This window comes from Phalacrocorax carbo, chromosome 1, assembly GCF_963921805.1.
Source record: "Phalacrocorax carbo chromosome 1, bPhaCar2.1, whole genome shotgun sequence".
In the NCBI taxonomy this organism is placed as follows: Eukaryota; Metazoa; Chordata; class Aves; order Suliformes; family Phalacrocoracidae; genus Phalacrocorax; species Phalacrocorax carbo.
Genome location: NC_087513.1, coordinates 21,487,397 through 21,510,841, shown reverse-complemented (window position 1 = coordinate 21,510,841; position 23,445 = coordinate 21,487,397). Strand labels below are relative to the sequence as shown.

Genomic DNA, 23,445 nt, shown 5'->3' with positions numbered 1-23,445 from the left:
CATAGAGCTAACAATAACATGTAGCATGGGGAAAAAATGAAAACAAAACTAGACTGACTTTGCTATACAGTCTAATTAGCTAAGATGTTGCTAGCCCAATCTCTGGCAGAAGGATTCTAGCGATCCTTCTAAGTGTGGTCATTGTATGGTGTCTCCTTTCAAAGGACATATATAACATCTTGTGGTATGAACACATGTGTATATGGAAACAATTTCAAATATACAGGATTTTTGTCACGACCTCTGTTCACTATTTTGACTTATCTGAAAATGTGGATGTGTTTTAGATCAAGCCACTTATTAACAGGGTGAATTAAGGACAGGCTATAGCCTCAAAGTGCCCTTGCACCTGCAGACTGAAGTCTGACTTTTAATCTTAACTGATAATATTTTCATAGGTTAAAAGCATATCTCTGGGTGTGTGTGCATGCATGCATGTGATTTTTAGAACAAGTACACAAATCTTCCTACATAAATAGAAGTTAAAGTGCCTCATACTAGTCCAGATTTTGCATTATTTTAAACTACAGCTTAGCCTGCAGTTATATCTCAAATCCTTTACTTGTGCAAAACCATTTCAAACCCTTTCAGCACCATCCCATGTCTGTCCTTCACAACACAGATCCAGAACAATGCCATAGTAATGAGGTAACCTGAACGTTCAAAGAGGCATTTTGAATACCAAAACATAAACAGGAACATTTTATGAGCTAGAGGGTATAATAGTGAGGGGTATTTCAGTTTTATGTGAACTATCATTTATGTAACCAATATTACTCTTACAGTTGAAAAACTGTCAAAAAATATGTAACAAATTATTCCCACTATAGACAAGACCTTAATATCAATTTTTTATTTTCTCCATCAAACCACAGAACATTTCCTCACTTACAGAATTCCAAGGAGATTATCAGCAATTTCCAATATTTTCAGATACTTTTTTATCATGAAGGAAAGTGTCCTAAGTTATACATTGATACTTACTAATGGGTTTGACTAGAAGCAGAGAGTGCAGGAGTGCTCTGTGTTCTGCAGCCTTCAAAATCTATTATCAAAAGACTATTCTTGGGTCACCAAGTGCTATCTCTTGTTATCTAACTTTATATAACCTTTTTCTGAAAATAATCAAGCTCATCTCAACAGTATTTGGTTTTTATTTCTCCCCTAGAAGACTGCACCAGAGCATCATTTCTTTCTTGAAAACTTTCAAATTCACAGTCTAAACTGAGTTATGACTAACTTTTACTTTGGGACATCACCACCCTTTTCCTTTCCCACTACCAGGATTAGTCTCTTGCTATTTTCGTAAGAAACATTCCTTAGATCTTCTTTGGCCAGCCTACATTTGACATGCTTTTGCAGTTTTTTCTACAGTAGCTCTTCATTTCCTCACTTACCCAACAGGCTTTGTTTGAACCTCACTGAAGGTTGAATGATGGTAGCATGGAGTCATTCCATGTTAGACATCAAGATCAGCAGAAAGGCTTTATAAATATTTCATTTGTGGAAAAAGTTTCAATCAGAGCTCACACTTCCATGAAAAACAAAGTCAATCAATTGCAATCACCTGAAAAAAAACCCAGCTTCTCAATTTTTGGTACCCACAAAAGTAGTTTTCATGATGCAACTCAATTATTGCTCTTGATTGGAAAGAATAAAGCAGAGGACAATATTTTCACTAGATTTCATGATTTTGCACTTTATTTTTCCTAGAAAGCATTCTTTAAAATTTTCTTTTGCAGGATGACATTACAATGACTTCTGAGGTTTAGCAAATTTTATCATTAACCTGGGCTATAAAAAAAACCGGTATGAACACCTTTACAAGTAAAAATATTGCTAATGTAAAGGACCATTTTCCTTCAAAGGCATTGATGAAGAATACATAATCTCATTCTCCAGTCAATTTTCCTAGAGTGGGACTCTTTTTGTGTTGTTCTAGCTGTATAAAGGTTAAGATTTTGGTCTGAGGTAGTTAGGTAACCAGAATGCTCCTACAGTCAGTGCAGAGATATGCATCTTAACAGGGCAGTTCAGTAGGTGTACAAAATATGTGCCCTAGGCTTTCCCTAGACTTAATGCAAAAAAGACAGACACATTCAAAGGTCTACCACAGATGAGATGAATTTAATTTTCTTTCTTCCACCACCTTCTACAATGTATAGGAAACTGGAGTGGTTCGTGATTTGAACAGTAGTGTGCATTAGCAGTTGTTCCAAAATAGTAACCAGAGAAGCACGAGTGTAACTCCAGCACAATTCAGATCATCATTTGGCCCCCGGTGTTGAGTAACTCCCATACTTTCAAAATGAAACAGTTTGCAAACCACCGAAACTGCAAGCCAAAACTTGCTATGTTGGCTTGTCATCAGAAGAGCTGTTGTGGGAAAGTGCTTAGGGAGTATAAATCTGCCAGTCTATCCCTTTACTTGTAGTAAATCACATCTCTGTCGGTGGCCCTAATATTAATTTTGTTGCAGTAATGCAAATTAAAGGATATTCTTGTATAAAGAACTGAATTCAACTGAAAAGCCTCATTTTTTCTCAGGCTATATACTGAAAGATGCCTGTTTCTGTTACAAATCTACAATTCATGTAAAAATAATTTTCTCCATTGAGAAATCATTTTATGGCAGGATAGTAAACAGTTCAGAAATACTACACAGCATAGTTTGCGTATTTAATTTATTATAATTGCACCAAGGGCTTTTGGACAATTCTCTCATATCTTGGCAGTATACAGACTCTGTTGCTTTAACATTTCAGTTTTGCAACACTCCACATCTATTTGTCGTATGTACCCTACAGTCAGCTTAAAATGTGTGAAGTTTTCATCAAATTTGGCTTCAATTTCTGTTTTAAGTTCTATTTTAGATAAAAGCTTTACTTCCTTTTTTAAAAGTTATATATATACTTGTGCCTTAGGGGATTTTTTGTAAGCACTGATGCTAATGAATAATCTGTGTAATTAGAAAATATGTCTTCATTTTTAGTAAATTACTAAATTCCCCACTCCTCCCCCTCCATTAAAAGAGGAACTGTTTAGAAATGAAACATTAGAGTATTTACCAGCACAATTAAACTGTGTATAGCAATCTCAATTAGTATACTTAGCAAACAGAAAATAGCTTTGACTCTTCTTTGATTGGCCAGCTAGAATTCATTAACATAATTGGCATCCACTAAAGGTAAAATTTAGAACACAGCAATGATCTACCGAAATACTATCCCCCCAAAAAAAACCCCTCTATTCCATTTATAAGATGAAGATATTCAAATCACAATTCACTAAACAAAGTTCCCAAATTATTGACTATTTCCTTTCAGGTCACCTTGCCGGTCATCCCAATGTAATGTCTGAGGAAGTTTCTCTCTTTACAATTCATCAAATGCAAAGTGGTAGCAGTGCACACAATAAAACAACCTGTTTTAAACATGGCACAGACATGCACGGTATAACAGAGACTTAAATGAGAGGGTAGTAATATAAAACTATCTCTTTGAGAGTCAGTCTGAGGACATTCCTACACATTAAAATGAAGAAGGAACATGGTTTTCTATTCTAAAATCCTCTTAAATTTTGTGGAGTCCAAGGACCTGACTCAGTGGTGCAAGCACTTAATGAAACCAGGAGGGTCCTGATTCTGACTTGTGCTTTCAACAATCAGTTGAGTGACTGAAAAAGGGAGAAGAGAGGACAACTGTTATACAAACATAGTTTAAAAGTATGTACTATAGAATTATACAAAATCATATTATTTAGATTAAATGAAGAGTAAAGGAAAAAAGCTTAACTCATTTAAAACTGGAACTAGAGAGACCTACTGAAAGAATAAGTTGTAGTTCCTCTTGATACTGACCCAGAAGGTTCCTTTCCTGTATTGTGCTTTAACACTGAAAGGAAAATATCATTAAAATGCAAATACAGAGAAAAAGAAGAGATTATATGGACAGAAACTGCTCACACCCAGTAGTTTGCTGAGAACCTGCCAAAGTGGAAAGATTATTCAAGCATTAAGACATACAGAAAGACGTATCTCTTTTACAGTAAAAAAAAAAAAATCAACAAAACTTCCATCCTGAAAAATACCATGGGGATAAGGACAAGGTGGAAGAGGGAACAGTTCACAAACCCTGTGAAACCAAAAGTACAGTTCACAAGGTTCACAAAACCTCAAAACAACACAAAGTTTGCCCATCCCTTACTATTAGTCAGCTACGAGAAATGTTCCTCCCTGACCTCTGATGAATCCTCTCTCTTGCGTAGTTGCTCCTTCTGCTTTTGGACATGGTGCTGTCTGCTAGTGTGCTACACACCTAGATTTTGACGAATATTTGTGCTAAGTCTGAGAACAAACCTACATCTGGCAAAAGAACAGGTGACCACTACTGAGGAGAGATGGAAAAGTTCATAATAGAGGACACAGATGACATTCTCTGTGTGTTACACTGGAATAAAACCAAATTCTGCAATAAACTAATTTCCAGCAGCTACCACTGAAACAAGGTACATTTTTTTTTAAGGTTTAGCACTAAGTAAGAAACACATTTCAGTAGCAGGAAGCGTACTGACAGCATTCCCAAGGAGACTGACAATTTGCCTTCATTTTCATCCACGCCACTCTCCCTCTTCCCTGCTATTTTAGGACTCGTGAAAATCAAGAAATGCTATAATGGACAAGGTCCAAGCAAAACAAATTTGTATGGGCTCATGACCCACTTTCATATACAGAAGTAGTTAACAGGGTTGATTTTCCTTTTCACCAATAATTTTCAGGAACTAACCCTTGGCTGCAGCTACTGTTCTACTCTAAAGCAGTAGAGTTGCATCACCCTGCAGGGAGTACTGGGGTAGAAGGAAACAGTTTGCTTCCTGGAGCTCTACATTTGCATTGGAGACATTGGGTGTGATTTGTGACACCCTTAGCATAAAGCACTATTTCCTTCCAGCATGAGCAACCACTTCTGGTAGCCTGTCTGTGGGGGAGACAAAGGTATGCTTACATTTACTGTCTGCATATTTCTTTGAAATACTTTCAGGAGATCAAACCCACACATTCTTAAACACAGCAGTTGCAATCCTGGACTCGCACTGGCAACTACACAGGAAGTTTGGAAAGGAGTGAAAGGCGACAATTTATTTGCAATTAAATAAGGAACAGGTTAGTATAAGAATTTTCTTTCAGCATTGTTTCATTCTAGAGTGACAGATTTTTGCAGTCATGATACAATGCTTACCACTTCCCCTCCAAAGTCTTGCTCCTAAAAGCATTAGAAAGCAACTTGATACTTCATTAGTGTCAACTTAGAAACTCTCTAAAGCAGCCTTATATCCCTGCTTGGCAATAATGAGAAAGGGTGGAGTCACATACTATTTGAACAACAAAGCAAACTGTAAGCTATGATAAATAAATGCCTGAAAGAAAACACCCTGACCCCACCTTTGTCTGATTCAAATTAAAAAATACCAGTTTCACCCAAACCACAAATGCACACATGCACACACACATACACACAAACATTGCAATTCTAAATTCCATCATTTGATGACTGAAGCATTTTGAACAGGTGAATTAGTGCATCAATAAAAACACTGCCCTTTTAATGAGAACTCATAATATTTACAAAATGTGTTCCTTTAATGGTTGGGTTTTTTTCAAAAAAATTCAAAAGTTTCAAAAATGTTTCAGAAATTACCACCTCCATTTGTTCTTAAAATGCTATGTAAACATTTTGTGTTGCTTTTACTGTATTATTTGCTACAGTGCTTACTGCTTCCCTTTCATATAGTGTCTTCCTCAGTTCAAGCCTTGACTTAATAGTAGATTCTTTGTTCCTCTGCTCTTTCTCTATCAATGAAGAACACCTGCCCTAGCTCTTCATTGTACTTTGTTTTCACTGTCCTTCCTTTCAGTTTTGCATGATTTATGTATCTTCTATAAATGGAAAGGCCTAATATTTTCCTTCACACTTTAATAAATTTCTTGAACTTCTCCCCCTTCTTGACTGCACATGGCCAGAAAACTGAAAAGTATCTCCATACTGAATAACAAGCTGCAAAGCCACAGAGTAGCTGTTGTTCTTCCTGGAGCCATATAGAAATAAACCATAAGAACAGCCATAACAGGTAAAACCAAAGATCTCTTTAGCCCAGTATCCGATTCCCAACAATGGCTATTAGCAGATGCCTAGGGGAGAGCATATGAACAGGGCAAACATAGACTATATAACTTGTATACATTCTCCCAGCCTCCAGCAATCTGTGACTCAGAGACTTCCTGCATGATCATGTCTTCTAACTCCAAAGAGGCCTAGGGAGATGAAGAATAAAATATGACTCAGAGAACATACTGCTAAGTGAAGCACAACTAACTTGAAAGGAAGAAAGAAAACTTATCTATAGATCGGTCAAAATTAAAAGTCACTCTAAAGAAGTTTGCTTTACATACTGGATGCAGTCTAGCCACAGAGGATAGCAGTCTAAACCTTCTTTGTAACCTAGTTGTACAGAGCAACAGGCTGCCACTTCCAGATTTATATGCATAAGGAGTCCCTAACCCATTTCGGTCAAAATAGGTAATATGCCTTAATGGATTTAAATAGTAGGTCTTGCTAACCCTTTTGCCTGAAATGGGTTAGGGAATACCCACAGATCTACAGGCTCATTGCATTCAGAAGAGAGGCAGTAAGTTTTTCAACTCGCATAGGTAAACATGACAGATGCTATCAATCCACAGCAGTATAGAGGCAGAAATGAGAATAGATATACCCTGTGCCAGCCAAAGATACAGTGATTCCCAGCTATCCATCATCATGCTGCCACTGGAGATTACCACATGTACAGTTCTGCAAAATGGAGTGCTGTAGCAATGGATAGAATCAGTCTCCTGTTGGTAAAGTGAAACCTTGTTTGCTTTACAAAATGCAGGTGTCACTGGCAGAACAGGATTAATGCTTTTCCATGACAGCACTCCTTTACCAATTCTTCTGCACTAAACTGGGTGAAGTGCTTCCTAGCTTGCTTCAAACCACATCAGCCAAACCCCTTCATATTGTTAAATAAACTATTTGAAGTAACTTAGCTGATTTTGTCAGAAGACAGTAGAAAGTGCCCATGGAAACTTCCAGCTGAACTCTAGGATAGGATAAACTATAACAAAACGCAATAGTATGCACCTTGGAAGCAATAGTAAGATACCTTCAGTTGCAACAGTTATTTGCTGAGCATGCACCTACCTGCAACCATGGTGTCATAGACAGGCCAGTACAACTTGGAGATTTTTACTTAATGCACAGTCAGTTAATACAAGTTTTTGATCACTGATGGAGTTACTGAGAAAAAAAGACAGCATAGTTAAGCATACTTAGAGAAATATATTCTGCCCCCCCCCCCCCCTCCAAGCTCATATTAAGCCAAACATTCCTGCTCCCAGGCTGCTAGTCATAACTACCCCAATACTCATTGTGGCTTACCACGCACAGTCTGTCCCAGTTCCTCCAGTGAGGTGACAGGCAGTGCAGGGGATTGGGTTTGTATGTTCAATGATTCCTTCTGCCAGTTCCTGCTTATTGGTTTCCATCTACACAGTAAGGCACATTAGCTTCTGCACAATTTCAAGACCTGGGAACCAAATGTTGCAGTGTTGTTAGAATTTGACGTTTGGACAGATTTCCTCCTACTAATTTATGGGTGCTTACGTTGTTCTCTCACAGAAGAAAAGAACGAAAAGCTCTTCCACAGTGAAGGAAGGGGTATACTACCTTTCTGATTCCATAGAAAATTCTTCCATATTACCTTAAATTCCTCCACATTTGATAATCTAGAAGAAATACTTTGCAACACAGTAAGTGTTTGAAGCCTTGTGACGTTTCCCATGTGGGACACCTTCTAGTATGGCTACTGACAAAGCACTTGTGAAGCAGTGCAGCCCCTAAATAATTGAGCCTTCTTATACTTCTGAGTCCCAGAACTGCATAATATTCCACATATCAGCAATGGGCCAAGTCATTGAAGAATTTGTTTCCCAGAAAGAAAAGGCTTGATGAGGAATGGAAGACAGACAAATGGGTAGGAAAGAGCTAAAGGAACAGTGGCTGTTCTCATGACTCAAGGGATTTCAACAAAGTGTGAAAAGATGCATTTCTGAAATCACCCCCGAGTTAGACAAGCATGAGTGCCAGCCCAAAGGTGAAAGTAAAAATATACAGCCAACAATGGAGGGCTGGACCACAGTAGCTTTGACTTAAATAATCTCTTGCTGCCACTAACCACTCAAAAATGTGGCTCTACAGCAAGCTAAGTAAAAGTAATTACTGGCTGTTGCAGTGCTGCCTTTACCTTGGCATTCCTGATCAGCTTTGGTGCTTGACAGACAAGGTATGTGTGAGTGCAGAGAATTTGGTTATTTCTTTGCTAGTCTAGTTCTGTAATGGCAGAGGGATGAATCAGCCACAGTTCTACTGGGCACCAACATCAATGCAAGACAGCAGTAGGAGCATACAACTGAATAGTGTGCATAGAAGTAGGCAGGAAGAGGAAAAGAGCACCTTCTTCCACAGTAACACTCAATCACAGACCAGTCAGGAATACTTTGACATACTGGGTATATAGGTGTTCTTATAGGAAAACTTATGGTCCATGTTCAAGGAAAGACCTACAGTTCCTGCAGGGGTGTTAATTTTGAAGATAGAAGAAACACTAAGAGAAAGATGGATAAAAAAAGATCTCACCCATCCTAGCACTTCATGTACTTTAACTGTATGTCCTGTAGCAGTGATGCATGCTATCAACTCCCAGCTCTCCTGACTGCCTCAGCACCTAGGTCCAAGAGGATTCTCTCTTGATTTTCCAAAGCACAAGACCTTCAGAGCAAATTCACATGCAGCCTAGACATCTTAGGGTGCACTTGGAGAGCTCAGGCCAGCTAATATCCAGAAGTCTGTGTACTACTGTGGCTTCACACCATGCCCATGCTTTTTGGCCTTTATGCATTTCCTATTTCTTCAAAACCTCCACAGTATCTGAAAGACACACAACCTTCTTTTTCATAATATAGTACCATTGGGTCAAGTCACACTTCCAGGAATCTATAAGCAGGACTATTCTGGAAGGTTTTAGTACACTATTTCTCTCTTGTCCTTCCCCTTTCATACAGAAGAAAAATGAGTAAAATTACTACTTTTTCAGAGCCAATGAGTCTTACAATAAGGCCAAAAATTTTGGGGGAAGGCAACCCTACCTTGGGTACAAAATGTTTTAGGAGATCCTTTTTTGCTTTTGCAATGCAATATCACATCTTTGGGAAGAACAGAAGTCACCACAAAAACAAGGAGGAAACCATGTTCAACTGTTCCACCCTCAGATATCTCCAGAGAGGTTAGAGGAGAGGTATCCTATTTGCTGATGCAGCTCTTCACCATTGGTAGAAGAGCAGGCACACCAGAAACCATTGGCATCAAAAGCAATTTAATAATTTTTTACATTTGCAGTACAGAGTCCTGAAGAAGTAGGTATAGTCTGTAGTGGACACTTGGTCCATTAGAATGTAATACTCATCCTGTTATGGTATGAAGATATACTGAAGGCATATATAGTGGGTTTTGAGTTCTGCCATCTTGTTTCTGTATGAAGGAAGCAGTAAGCAATATTTTGCCTGTTTCTGCACACTAAGTGGTAAGATGTATACAGTTTAATACACAAGTGTATCAGATGTTGCTTGTAAAATGAGATTTCTATCTTCATAAATGATGAAAACTGTTTTGCTATTGGACTTGGTATGGCACTCATTGTTTCCAACACTATTACTATGGCATTTAGAAGTTTGAAGAACAAACTCATTACTGTGACAACTAGTCTAAGAGGGAAGCTTTTCCAATAACTTCTAATGCATTCTATGATTCCTTATCATGCTCTTAAAGCACATCGTGCCACTTTGTATGATGTTATGCAGCAGATCCCAATGTGTCATGACATTCTGCTATCTGCAATGTGTAATCCTGAAATCAGAACAGGCAATGAATTGCATTTGTTCGTTATATAATCCTTTCAATGATTATTTCCTATCAAAGTGCAAAGTTCAGCAATATTGACAATCATGGACGAACACACACACACAAAAAAAAGATATGCAAGCTACCCAATATAACCTGAAGAATGAAATTAAAAATTAAACCAAGCACAAGATATTTGACTCTACTATTTAAGTCTATTTTTCAGAAATAGGACCTTCGAGGCTGATAAGTCCTTGTTCTGTTACCTCTTTGTCCTGGATATACAAAGATGAGAAAAAAGGCCCATTTGCCCCAGAAAAATGAAGTATGGAATGGGAACCATAAAAAGTAATAGGACAGTAAGGCCTCAACTGCATAGATTTGTCTGCAATGGTCTTATTTAAATCTGTTATGGCAGTATAAATCCTTTTGAATTCAGTAGAAAAAATCCAGCGCATGAGAAATGAGAATGGGGCCTGAAATCCTTTTGAAGCACTGTGGGAACAAACTCAACAGTGTCCCATAACATGACAGCAAGTGGCAGCAGACGTAACAGCTTCTCTTTCGTAAATTATTAGAGGAGGGCTGGCAGAACTGATACCACCATATTTTGCCTCATTTTACTTGCACAGAACTTAAAGAAACTATAACTGAAATATACTTTTATAACATAAGACTTATTATTCTTATGGGAAATCTCAGCAAAAATGATTCTGCCTTGAGATCACTTTATCTTAATGATCTGACCTAAAAGCAGTAGCAGACGCATCAACAAGCGCGTCTTTACCCCAAGGGTGGCAGTGGTCTTCTCAGGGGCAAGGCACAGAACTGAAGGAATTAACAAACATTAGACTTTAATCTAGTGCCTCATCTGTAAGTGTCCTCAGACAGGTACTTTTTATACACCTAAAAATGGACTTCAACATTCATGTCATGCCTTTAAATCTTCTATTTCACCAGATATTTCATCTTCTATAAAATGGAATGAAAAGCAGTTGTGTGGAAAGCAATACAACATTGACTCATTCTCTTCTTTTTGACTACACGACAGATCAGAAATTATGAAGGTTTAGATTTAAACTACAAAGACACTATCTTCAGCCCATGTATTTCACACATGTTCAAAATGTAGGAATTTATTATTAAGTTTCTCACATTTGTCTTTTTTTAAAGTATCAATAATACAGATATACCCAATTTCCCCGCAGACAGATGGCAAAGAACAGTAATTAAATATAGAATCAAGAAATGTAAAACACAGGTGAAGAAAACCAGGTAACAAGGGAAATTAGAATTACAGACAGAAAAATTCCATGTTCAATAGGACTAATGACAACAAAAGATTTTTAATAAAAATCAGGAGTAAAAGAAATCCTAGTTTTTGTGAATGTTGCTATGAAGAGGTGGCAAGAATATCAATTACATTAGCGAGGCAGATGACAAAACTGTTAATCATGCAGGAAAAGGAAGAGGTGTTCAGCATGTTTCTGTTCTGTATTTAGAACAAAGCTAAGCATGTATGTCTTTGTATCATAAAATAATGGTGAACTATTTAGTTTTCCAAGATTAGCTAAGGATGATGTTAAAGAAAAGCAATTAAAAATAAACACTGCAGAATAAGCAGGCCTGGGTAACTTTCTCCCAAGAATTCTAATATAATTAGGAGTCATCTGGATCCTTGAGAGTTTTGACATATTTTGAAGACTCAGAACTGGCTTTTCATCTTGCCTTTTGGAATTTTCTTTGTCAGTGCTTCAAAGAGAGAAACGTTATGATCCAAGGCAAAGTAACACCACAGCCACAATAGGACCACCAGTTAAAGGGGGAACTGTTAATATGTATTATTTTATGCCATCAAATATCAATTCCATTCATATTTATATGGCCTAAATTTATATGAGGGCAGTGTACAATTGTGCACATTGCTGTTGGTTGTCACTCTGGAAGCATGGTTGAAACCTCGTTGAAGCATTATGGAAAGATGACTGCATTTGTCTTGAACAGTTTACTCAAAATTATGTACTTCACTGCTAGCTCACCCAACTAAAAGAATATATTGGCACTTCTGGGTGAAGGGAGAACAATAAGAGTGAAGGACACGGAGGTTGCCCATGTGAGGAGTTAACCCAAACTCTACATAGTAACAGAGGCCCTGGTTCTTAGAGAAAGTGCTAGATACCTCGGCCTCTGGCCTTAGTTGGAACTGTCAGCACAGGCTTTCTCACATGGATTTTAAATATAGATTCCAAACTACTAAATATTGTCAGGCTCAGTAGCTCAACCAGCAGAATACTGTTAGCTGCCTGCCTGCTATTTGTGGAAGCAGAGTGAGTGGTGCTTGTCATCATTTTCCTTCTCAGGTGTCATCCAGAAAGAAGTCCTAGTCATCATTCTCTAGACTAAGCAGTGCTGGATACACCTTTGGCTTTTCTACTCACTTTTTGCAGTCCAAGCCACCCAGTCTTTTTCAGTTTCCATCTCCAACAACCTAGCAATTCGTTATAGCTTCTGCTTCAGTACCAGCTAAAACACATTTTTAGCAGTATGTTCAACACTGCTACCAGCTCTTTCAATATATTTTTTTTCCTGTATCAGTCTTAAATGCAGATAACTTTGTTCCTTTTCACCTCACATGAAATATACATTTTATATCCTAGTATAACAGTGTCAATTCCTACAATAAATACAGAAATGACCTCCAGACCAGGATTTAGAGGCCAGTATTCCTGCTTCACACAAGGTTACCCTAACCAGGAGGGACACACTCGGAATGCTTCAATTGTGACTTCATTTTGAATTTAAATTCTCAAGGCTCAAGAATAATTCACACTGCCTACCCTCAAGAAGCACTTTACTATTGAACATGCCTAAGATCAATACAAGTTATTAGAGAACTCCATTTTGGTGGCCATGGAATTTTGTGCTCAAAACTCCATGCTCCTCATCAGAGGGTGGATGCACCCAGAGTACCATTAGCCTGGTAACTAGAAGACCTTCTTAGGAAGCTACAGCTGTGCCTTTTCTCAACACCAAGAGTCTAGAACACAATTCTTCCCTTCTTTTGTAAGGCCCTAACCACTGGAGTATTTTAGTACTCTCACCACAGGACGATGTTTCATTCCTGAGCGGATGTTGTTGCTCTCTGCCAGACTCTGAGTAAGCTGTCTCTTCATGCCTTCTGTGTGATGAACATCCACACTAGTACTGATGGCTGGTCAAATGCAATTGTCAAAATAACTTGAGTAATACATGCTCTTCTTCTTCAATGCCAGGGTGGGCAGCCAGGATGAAAGCTGTACACCTCATGCTTTGGATTTGGAAGGCAGAGTCTTTGGTCTGTGGCACAACCATCTCTTTCTTGTCTCAGATTCATTACTGCTAACAGACAGTGAAAGTTATATGGAAAGGGGGAAAAGATATAATTAGGAACAGGGAATTAATAAGTCTACCAGCAGCAGTCTCTAGCAGGATATGATCACAGTTTCTAACACACTGCAGAAAGGGAAGGGCTGAAGGACAGAGTTTTCAGGTGAATATCACTACTGGAAGTGCAGCAGAACTAAACAATTATGAAGACTTGAGTGTAAGGGCTTATACTGGGTCACTGACATAAAGAGACTTGAGTATGACCTCAAGCTACATCTGTACTTTCTGTGTAGACAAAAGCACGAGTTAGGTAGTTACGGCTGTCCCACGTGCTATATCCACACCAATCTGGTTAAGATTCTGGTTGTGCATTCATGGAGCATCTGAAAATCTATAGTAAATCAAGAACACACATAACATCATACAGGAATACAGCTACTGAATAGCAACAGAAAGAATTATTCAGGTGTCTAAACTATTAGATGCCTGAACATATCTGAGGCTTCCACATCAGAAAATGACAAAGCAGATGACAGCAGGTGACAGAGGACCTGCACAACAGTCGTATCATTATTGAGCAGCAGTAGGAGGCCAAACAGGATATCCTTGCCATCTAAAATGGCACCTTTTTACATACTTGAATTACTTCCTAACTGTGCATAAATATTAACAGAATACTAAGACCCCCACCTCCTCAAAATCAGACCCTTTGGAAGGCTCTCCATATAAATTCAAAGTCAGAAAGTCTCACATCTGGTCTCAAAAACATGTAGGTAGGAAAGGAATAAAAGCTAAAATATTCAATACGGACGTATTGTCTTGTATATACCAGCTTTTGCTGTCCAATTTTGTTAATCTTTTCTTGTTTTTCTGTGGACACATTTTTAGATCAGGTATAAGAGACTTACTAGCTTGAAATATGAGTAAAATCATCCTTTCAGAAAGCATAATAGTTAAATTGTTGCATATTCATTGTTAGATTTTAACATTTAGGAAGCAATTAAAACCCAAACTCAGTAGGATACTGAATAACAAACATAAACTACAATAATCTTTATGAAGTCCATGGAAACAGAACAGAAAAGGAAATATTATGATCATAAAGTTAGTATGCTACTACTGATAAGACACACAGTAAAGTGTCCTTTGATCACAGTCATATGCTGTTCATGGTACACACCTGAGTTATCTGTGAATGAAACATTGTGCAAGGACAGCCACTATGTTTTTAATTACAGTATAAATGTTGGAGTGCATTCAGCTGAGACTTGATCAAAGATCATTTAATGATACTCATTCCTTCCCATCCTTTTTTTAAGTTTACTAGTACATTAACAAACCAGGTATCTACTTCCTGATTATGCTAAATGGAATTGTTCTGCTCATAGACTTGATCTGACCTCGAAAACTAAAAAGTATGGCCTATGCTGACAAGAATAACTACACTTGCAGAAAAATGTATTCAATACATAACCTTCTCCTCCATGTGAACTTCTGTTGCCAATTACATACGATAGTACAGTATTGAGGATCTTTTGTACAAAGGCACACGCACCAGTTCAGCTTGCTTGTGATACTGTCTGTGTCTGCCACTAACGAAAGCAGCAGTGACTAGTGACAGTTCTGCAGAAGACTACACGTGGGATGCGCGTGCAGGACTGGAGTTTTTGCTGGTTAATAATTACATTCCTTTAGCTTAGCAAACATCAGGAATGCTGGCAGTTTGCCAGTCAGAAATCTGGGACACACCCATTAAAAGTAGCCTCGTGGTTCCCTCCTGTATGTGGTTCAAAGGACAGATCTTATTTCTGTGATTATGGTAACTTTACAGTAGTTTTCTCATTACAGAGTGGTTGAGAAGCTAAAGTGGAGAAAGTGGAGATGGAGACACACAGGAAGTGATGGTAAGGCAGTAGGAGAGCTTTGAATGCTTTTATACTGTTCAATTTTGGCTCATGAAGCCTTAACTAGGAGCTTACATAGCCATAAAACTAGTTAAAATTTAAACTGCTTTTCCAAAGGGGATCCACCTACTGCATTTAAAAATGTGAACTTATTCCATCATGTCCATATTACAGCTACAATATTATTTTAACAATTCACGATTTAACTCCATCACCACCAACTGTCCTTTCAATCTCTTTTAAATTACTCCTCTTTCTTTTAAGGTTAGAAATATAACTCTGTGTATAGTAGAAATTAGTAGCATAGGACCAGATACACATATAACATTTTGTTTCACAATGTTGGTATTCTAAGTTTGGTTTTAAATTTAGTGTCAAGGTTCAAGACAGATCAAGTGAAGAGCTGACAGTTCTGTATATTGTCTCTTTTTGCAAGTCTTCAGTGATTCTATTATTCATTATTATCGTTATTATTATCATTGTAATACTTGAAAACCAATTAAACTTTTCTATCTGTTCTCAAGTATTTCTATACTGCCACTGACTTTTGGAATGAATGTATGATTAACAAATTACTGAATTATTTTCTTGGGAGCACAGCGATGGGCCTTTTGGATCAGGTCAAAGATCCAAGTGAATGATCTAAATTTTATAGCTCTGATGGTCACAACTCAGATACTGCTTTCATATATTTATCCTCCACATTCCAAAATTTTCATACAAGAATTTTGAAAAGGGAAGGTACAACAGAATCCAGTAAAGTCTGCATTCTAACTTTTCTTTAAAACTCAAACACAGATACAAGAACAATACTTTTTTACTTCATCCCATACAGTATATGTCCCTCTAAATACATTATTTCCACACAAAATCTTATCATGTGTTCCAGTGTTTCTCTAACTTTAACTGAAGGATTACTTATTGATCTACTTTTACAACTTGCTATTTTTTACCAAGTATCCCGGTTTTGGCTGGGATAGAGTTAATTTTCTTCACTGTAGCTAGTTTGGAGCTCTGTTTTGGATTTGTGATAAAGTGTTGACAATGTGGAGATGTTTTAGTTGCTGCTAAGTAGTGCTTACACTAGTCAAGGACTTTTTCAGCTCCCCATGCTGTGCCAGGTGCACAAGCAGCTGGGAGGGGACACAGCTGGGACGGCTGACCCCAACTGACCAAAGGGATATTCCGTACCATATGGAGTCATGCTCAGCATATAAAGCTGGGGGAAGAAGGAGGAAGGGGGGGGATGTTTGGAGTGATGGTGTTTGTCTCCCCAAATAACTGTTACATGTGATGGAGCCCTGCTTTCCTGGGGATGGCTGAACACCTGCCTGCCCATGGGAAGGAGTGAATTCCTTGCTTTGCTTGCATGCATGACTTTTGCTTTACCTATTAAACTGTCTTTACCTCAACCCACGAGTTTTCTCACTTTTACTCTTCCGATTCTCTCCCTCATCCCACCCAGTGGGAGTGACCAAGTGTCTGTGTGGCGCTTAGTTGCTGGCTGGGGTTAAACCATGACAACAAGTAACAAAAAACAGTAAACCTTGACTTTTTTTTATTACTCTTCTTCCCCCACCACCCCCCTCAATTTTGTTTGGTTTCACATGGGCAAACATAAAATTCATACGAGTAAGACATTCATTCATGTCTTACTATTTCCACCACCACATAGATTATAGGTTGAAAAGTACTCATCCAGTCTACCCCGTTGAACAAAACACTGGGATCAATTTTACACATCATTGCAGTGGTGTAAGTATAACAGTACTGAAACAAACAGAATTAAACCAGCCAAATACAGGATTTCATAAAGAATTGCCTCATTACACAGACTAGTCCAGCACTTTGGCTCACTCTATACAAAGACCCCAGAGCAGGCAGACGTGGACCACCTCCTCCTTACTTACATTCCTGATTCATTGATTTGCCAATGTCAGTATCAACTCACTCTACAAGACAGAAAGTTGTTTTCCACCTTCAAACTTGAGATTCAATAGCCCTTCCATTATTTTTATCCTCCAATTATAAGTCTGAATATTCTTGTTATCCCTAAAAATACAATACTCTTTTTAATCTTGTTACATTCTTGGCCTTTGTGACTTGGCAGTGAGTATCATGGTCTAATTATAAGTAGAGGTAATTACAGGTTGGGGTTTCTTTTATCAGTTTTGAATGTTACCTTTTAATTTTCTTCTATGTTCCTGTGTTCATGTTAGATGACAGAGAACACGGTCATCTAATCTACTGTACCTAGACCATTATTTTACTGCATCCTCTTCCTTAATCTTCTCTCTAAAGTGAAAGAAGGCCTAAACTTTCAAAATAGGGTTTTTCATATCCTCATTCGTTCTCTTACCCTTCCTTGATCCCACTTTAGTTCTCCAATACATTTTTTTGAAATAGGGAAATTGTGCAATCTCTCTACTGAACACAGTGTGCCACCTCCATAACAGTGGAAGATGAGGTCCTGAGAAAGTTCTGTGGAAAGCCATGCTCTTGAGTCATAAATATGAATGCTTCAGAGACTTTGCCTTGACACAGTGTCATGGTATCTAATGTAAATTCTGCATCAAATCTGTAAGTTCTTTTTACACATGAGCCTTACTTTAAATCCAGTTTCAATATGAGGTCTTCAGTTAACAGAGAACTACATCCACAGTTATCCTCTGTTACCCGCCTGTTACTCTGTTATTTCTAGAGTTTTTTGTTTTCTTTCAGTTCCCAGGCTGGGAAACTCTTCCTGTGTGAGACTTAAAGAGCTATCAAATACCAGGTGGGGGGCGGGAGAATTGTAGATACCACTAGACTGTGGTGGTAAGAGGTTACCTTTTAACTTTCTCCCGTATCAACAAAATAGATAGAGCTACTAAAACTTCATGTTTTAAGACACTGGCCCTAGACCTTGTATTCTCCTTGAAAGCCTTTCCCGTTTTTCAACTTTCTTTTAACAGTACCCCAGTATTGGTCTCACTGTCTCACTAATGCTGTATCAAAGGGGTTACATTCTTTGCCTACTCTTAAATTAATACTCCTCTGATAAAAGGTCAGTGTTCACCCCCTTAGCTTACAAGTGTCTTCACCAGACAGGTGGTTATTTCTACAAGTGTCTCTCAGCCTTGTCCATCATTACCACATTCCTCCATGATCTTTTAAATGCAAAGGCTATTTCTCATTTCTTTTATGTTTCTTTTACCATGGGAGAGCCTCCACCATAGATCAGATACTACTACTGTTCTACACACCAAATAAGAAGATGGTCTTTAACTCAGAGGTATCTTTGGATTGCTCCCCTCTTCTTCCACCCTTTCAGCTTGAGCTGAACACATTTTGCAAACAACAAAGTATATGGCTGGGCAGATGAATCTTGACAGTAAACACAAGCTATTAACTATATGTTTGTGATTTCACCTGCCATTCTCCATGAATGCGGAAATACATCCTGATCTGAATACAGCCTGATCTGACAAACAGTAACTGTAGTTATATTAGACAGATTAATCTTCTAGCAATGTTCCCAACAGCAGATGGCAAATAGATAATCTCTGCTGGTACATATGTATCAACAATGACAATATAAGTACAACCAAAACTGTGTACCTGTGTGTCTAGGAGGGGAAGCAGGAGATTAAAAACTAGGTATATACTACCTACAAAGGATGCAAGAAAAATCCTGTTTATTAATGTAGAAACATGAACTAAAACAGAAGTTTAATCTCTTAGTGGTAGGAGTCATCTTTATTTGACTGAATTCACTCAGTAGTTTGAGTGATAAAGCAGAAAGAATGTACCATATCTGGAAATGTAAGCTCCATTACTGATGGAGTTGTCAACAGCTTTCTCTAATCACTCATAATTCCAACAACATGCTCTTTAAATGCAAATAAATAAAGGGAGGTTGTGGCTTCATAAGACACACTGGTCAAAAGGAAAGCAGTGAAGTTGCTGAAAAAGTGCCCTAACAACCTGTCTGCAAGACATGGCAGAGTCAGACATATCTGTTATCCCTCCTAAGCTGTGGGTAAGCAGGTAGGTATAGCTCGGGCCTGCCTTAGCAGCAGAGTGAATGTATGACTGACCTCAACAACAAAAAGGAAGCATATGGGAGGTGGAAGTGGGGACACGATGAGGAGGAATACAGCAGCATTGCCCAGGCATGCAGGGATGGAATTAGAGGGCAAATGCTTGCATACAGTTAAAACTGATGAAGGATGTCAAGGGTAATAACGCTTTTGCAGCAAAATGGGAGACTGAGTAAAATCTAGGCCTGCTGCTGAATACAGCAGGTGACCTCGTGACGCAGCACACAGGTACTCAATGTCTCCTTTGTCTGAAAGGAGATTGTTTGACAGTTTCTACTGTCAGGGTCTGCTCTCAGGCCTCCCAGTCCTCCATGTCAAGTAGCCAGGATCAAGTTAGGGTCTGTTTGAACAACCTGGAAATGTAATTCAAGTCCATGGGATCAGACAGGATACATCTGAGAATACTAAGACTACCAGCAGATGTTATGGGAAGGGCACTCTCCATCCCTTGTGAAAGGTCACAGTGATCAGAGGAGGTTTCTGACAACTACAAAAAATGTTAACATCCGTCTTAGAAAATTGCAAGAAGGAGGATCTGGGTGATGACAGGCTGACCGACCTTCTCTCTGTCACAGGGAAAATCATGGAGCAAGTGCTCATGCAAACCATTTCCATTCACACAATCACAAGAATGCTATTGAGAACAGCCATCTTGAATTTCCCATGGGCAAGCTGTGTTTAGTCACTCTGATTGCCTCCCCCAACTACATTACAGGCTCTCTGGGTGAATTAGAGTGGTAGGTGGTGTTCTTGTTGTCCTTAGCAAGGTCTTAGATAGTTTCCTAGTGTCCTTTCAGCCAAACTGGAGAGATATAGGTGGACTACAAGGTGGGTTAAAAACTGACCAGATCATTGGCCTCAAAGGGTAGGTAACAATTGTTTGAAGTCCAATTAGCAGGTGATCCCAAGTGGTATTCCCTGGGATCAATACAAGGGCTGATATTATTAAATGTTTTCATCCATGATCTGCATGATGAGACCCTAGGAAGTACAAGGTGATGCCAAGTCAAGGGGGGCTGTTGGTATACTGGAGGGTATAACAGCCATTCAGGGACACCTCAGCAAGCTGAACAAGTGTATAACAGATACATCTGTTTTGAAGCTCCAAAAAGAGAAATACAAGGTCCTGCATCTGGGCCAGGATATACTTACGGAGGAGTGCAGGCTGGGACTAACGGTTCTACAAGAGAGGACTCAGCAGACCACAAACTGAACAAAGTCAGCAGTGTGTCCTTGCAGTAATGAAGACTAACCACATCTTGGACTGCATTAGCAAGACCATAGCCAGCAGGCCAAGGGACACGATTGTTGCCTTCTATTCAGCACATACAAAGCCACATCTGGAGCACTGTGTTCAGTTTGTTCTCTCACCAAGTAAAAGAGAGACTGAAGAGAGTCGAGTAAAAAGTCATTAAGATGGCTAGCAGCTTTGACATACAGGAGGTTGAGAGGCTTGAGAACACCAATATTCTCATCAACTTTAATGGACTTATACTGCTAGAGCATTCTTAGCAGCACTCCTTACGGTCACATTATGCGAACAGATGCATTTTGGTAGCACCATCCAGAAGACCTACAATGGCTACAGGCATATATTAGAGCACATTAATGGCACTAGCGCAGTACCTGATGATGTACCACAACAAACTTTGAACTGGGTGCCACACAGACATTAAAAAGTAGCCTGAAGGTGAAAATGTCTCTGTGCTGCAAGCAGAAACTCCCATGGATCTTCCGTATTTCTGTGCCTGACAAACTCACGCTTGCTCAGGGACCACTGCACAGAAAAATGATTTGTACATCAAAGAACAGACTGGCATCCTACCCATGAATGACTTGCCATTTATAGCTGCAAAGCCACTGCTAAAGAGGCCAAAACTAGTTTATAAAATATTTCTGCAGCTATAATTGTTTAGGACCACTGAACTGCATGTTCCAAGCCAGATCAAAAGGAGCACCACAAACCCATGAAAGGCTTATGTGTAAAGACAGGGTAAATTCCATGTCTGGGATCCATCTGTAATTCTGTCAAACCAAGAGTCCTTGTAGCTGTATACAAATTAAATGTCTGTCTGCCAAAATTAAGTGAATGAAGAACAAATACCCCCTTATCACATTTTTACAGTAACTACCTTGTTTTCTTTAATGTTAAATATAAAATGCCCTTCCTTTTACACAGTTGTGAAAATACAAATCAGATTGGGAGTGATATCAATACCAGACATTGATCGTGGTCTTTTTTAGATTACTGTTTCGCTTCAAATGTAGAGGTGTAAAGGTATGCAATACTCTCTTGACTCAAAGTATTACAGCTGAAGCAGATGTAGCTTAAACTCAACAGGATTTTGAGGAAACTCCGTATTTTTTTCTTTAATAGGTTCAAGGCAACTATATCACTGATTTACCACAGATTGGCAAGACAGAGATGGATGTAAGAAATTGCAAATGCAGTTGGAATGAAAAGGCCTGATGTTCTTACCTTTGCAGACTAGTGGTGCATGATTTTTCACGCTTAGCCATGTGAAAAAACAGGAATTAATAACTACTTGCCGTGTTAATTCCCTAAATAATTAGCACTTATGCATATAAAAATTTAATACCAGTTCTCCCTCTTCAGAAATATTTGCTATTTTGATAACCAGGGATCTCATTTTGGAAGTGAGAAACACTTCCTCTCCATTTAAAACAATACTCCTAACAAGCCACTGACAAGGATTACAGCAGAAGGCAGATACAGCTAAATTCTTTAAAATAAACCTGGAACACGTATAGTGAGATCATGATATCTTCCTATGCTTTGTTTATATTTCAGCACCAATAAACATAGAGTATAGCATGTATATGCCATTATCTGGAGAAACTTGCTAAAAACTTATTTCATGTGATTAGAGATAGCCAAAAGGCAGAATATTTAACACTCTCTCTCACACACACACACACAAAATTAGCTTTCTATTGCTTTATCTGATAAATACAAATTATTAGATTTAAGAAAAAAAAAATCTGTGAACATGAAACCTCTGGAATTCTTCAGCTGCTCAATAAACCAAATGGTTTAGTTTGATTCCTCTGCAAATACCATGGTCTGTACGAGAGGTGGTAACTTTTATAGTCCAACTGATCTAGCTTCAAAAAACACATTCTGGGATATGAAGGGTTGAAACTGCACCTGAAAACTTGACCTTTACATCAGCTGGTCTAATCTAATAAAAGATATTACCTCTCCCTAGAAGCCCTTGCTTTGTTTATGGGCATGACTGCCTGAGATTACAGCACGACTATTATCAGACAATGCCAACTGCAAGGCTCTCCCAGTGCCCAGGGTGGGAAGGACTGCCAGCTCTCCAAGTGGCTGTCCAAAAATACCCTCACGTTAGGGATCCCCGTGCAGTACCGGTGTCTCCAGTTTCACTATTTTCAACATAGTGAAAACAGGGATGCGAGACACTCCCGTGAGGCACCTGGGACTCCGGCGGGTGTAAAAAGGGTGGCAGTGCCGGGAATGTGGGGGTGCTGAGCGCTTCAGCTGTCTGCAAACGTCTCGGTACTCCCCGGTTGAGCCTCAGCCTTGCATATTTGCACGCCATTTCTCCACTTGCACGCATCCGTGTAATAGCCTAAGTAGCTACTGGAACAGTTATTAAGATATTGTTACCCACCCGGGGCTGCGCCACTTGATTTCTGCCAGCGGCCCACAGCTTTTGCTGGACAAAAACTCGGCAAGATCCCCCGAACGCCCTGGGGCTCTCCTCCCCCCCGGGCTCTCCCAGCCGCCTCGGGCTCTCCGCAGGCTCGGCCGGTGCCGGGGGCCTCGCGGCGGCAGCACCCCACGGACCGTTAACGGCCCACCGGGACGGCTGCGGGCGCGGCGGGCGAAGCCTCACGGGAGGAGGCGCCTCACAGGACGCCGCCGCGAGAGCCCCGCCGGCGGAGGACACTTAAAGGCTGCCTTGGAGCCGGCCGGAGAGGGGAGGGGAAGCAGCCCCCCGGCCGCCGCCGCGCCCCGATTCCTGTTGATGCAGCGCCCCCTGCGGGGCGGGGCGGGGCTGCCGGGCGGCCCAGGCGCCGCGGGCCCGGCAACGGTGGGGCCGGCGAAGTGGAGCA

General features: G+C 39.5%; 1 long non-coding RNA gene across 2 annotated transcripts; it reads right to left on the bottom strand.

The window, feature by feature from the left end:
• Window positions 1-1,646: 1,646 nt before the first annotated feature.
• LOC135312440 (uncharacterized) lies at window positions 1,647-23,289 on the bottom strand. 2 transcript variants are annotated; one of them, XR_010371963.1, is made up of 4 exons: window positions 23,001-23,289; window positions 7,473-7,620; window positions 7,236-7,331; window positions 1,647-6,310 (listed from the first exon to the last, which is right to left on the bottom strand). It is a non-coding gene; the product is annotated as an uncharacterized LOC135312440 (long non-coding RNA). The 2 variants fall into 2 exon arrangements; XR_010371964.1 differs by lacking the exon at window positions 23,001-23,289 and adding an exon at window positions 13,091-13,356.
• Between the last annotated feature and the right edge of the window lie 156 nt (window positions 23,290-23,445).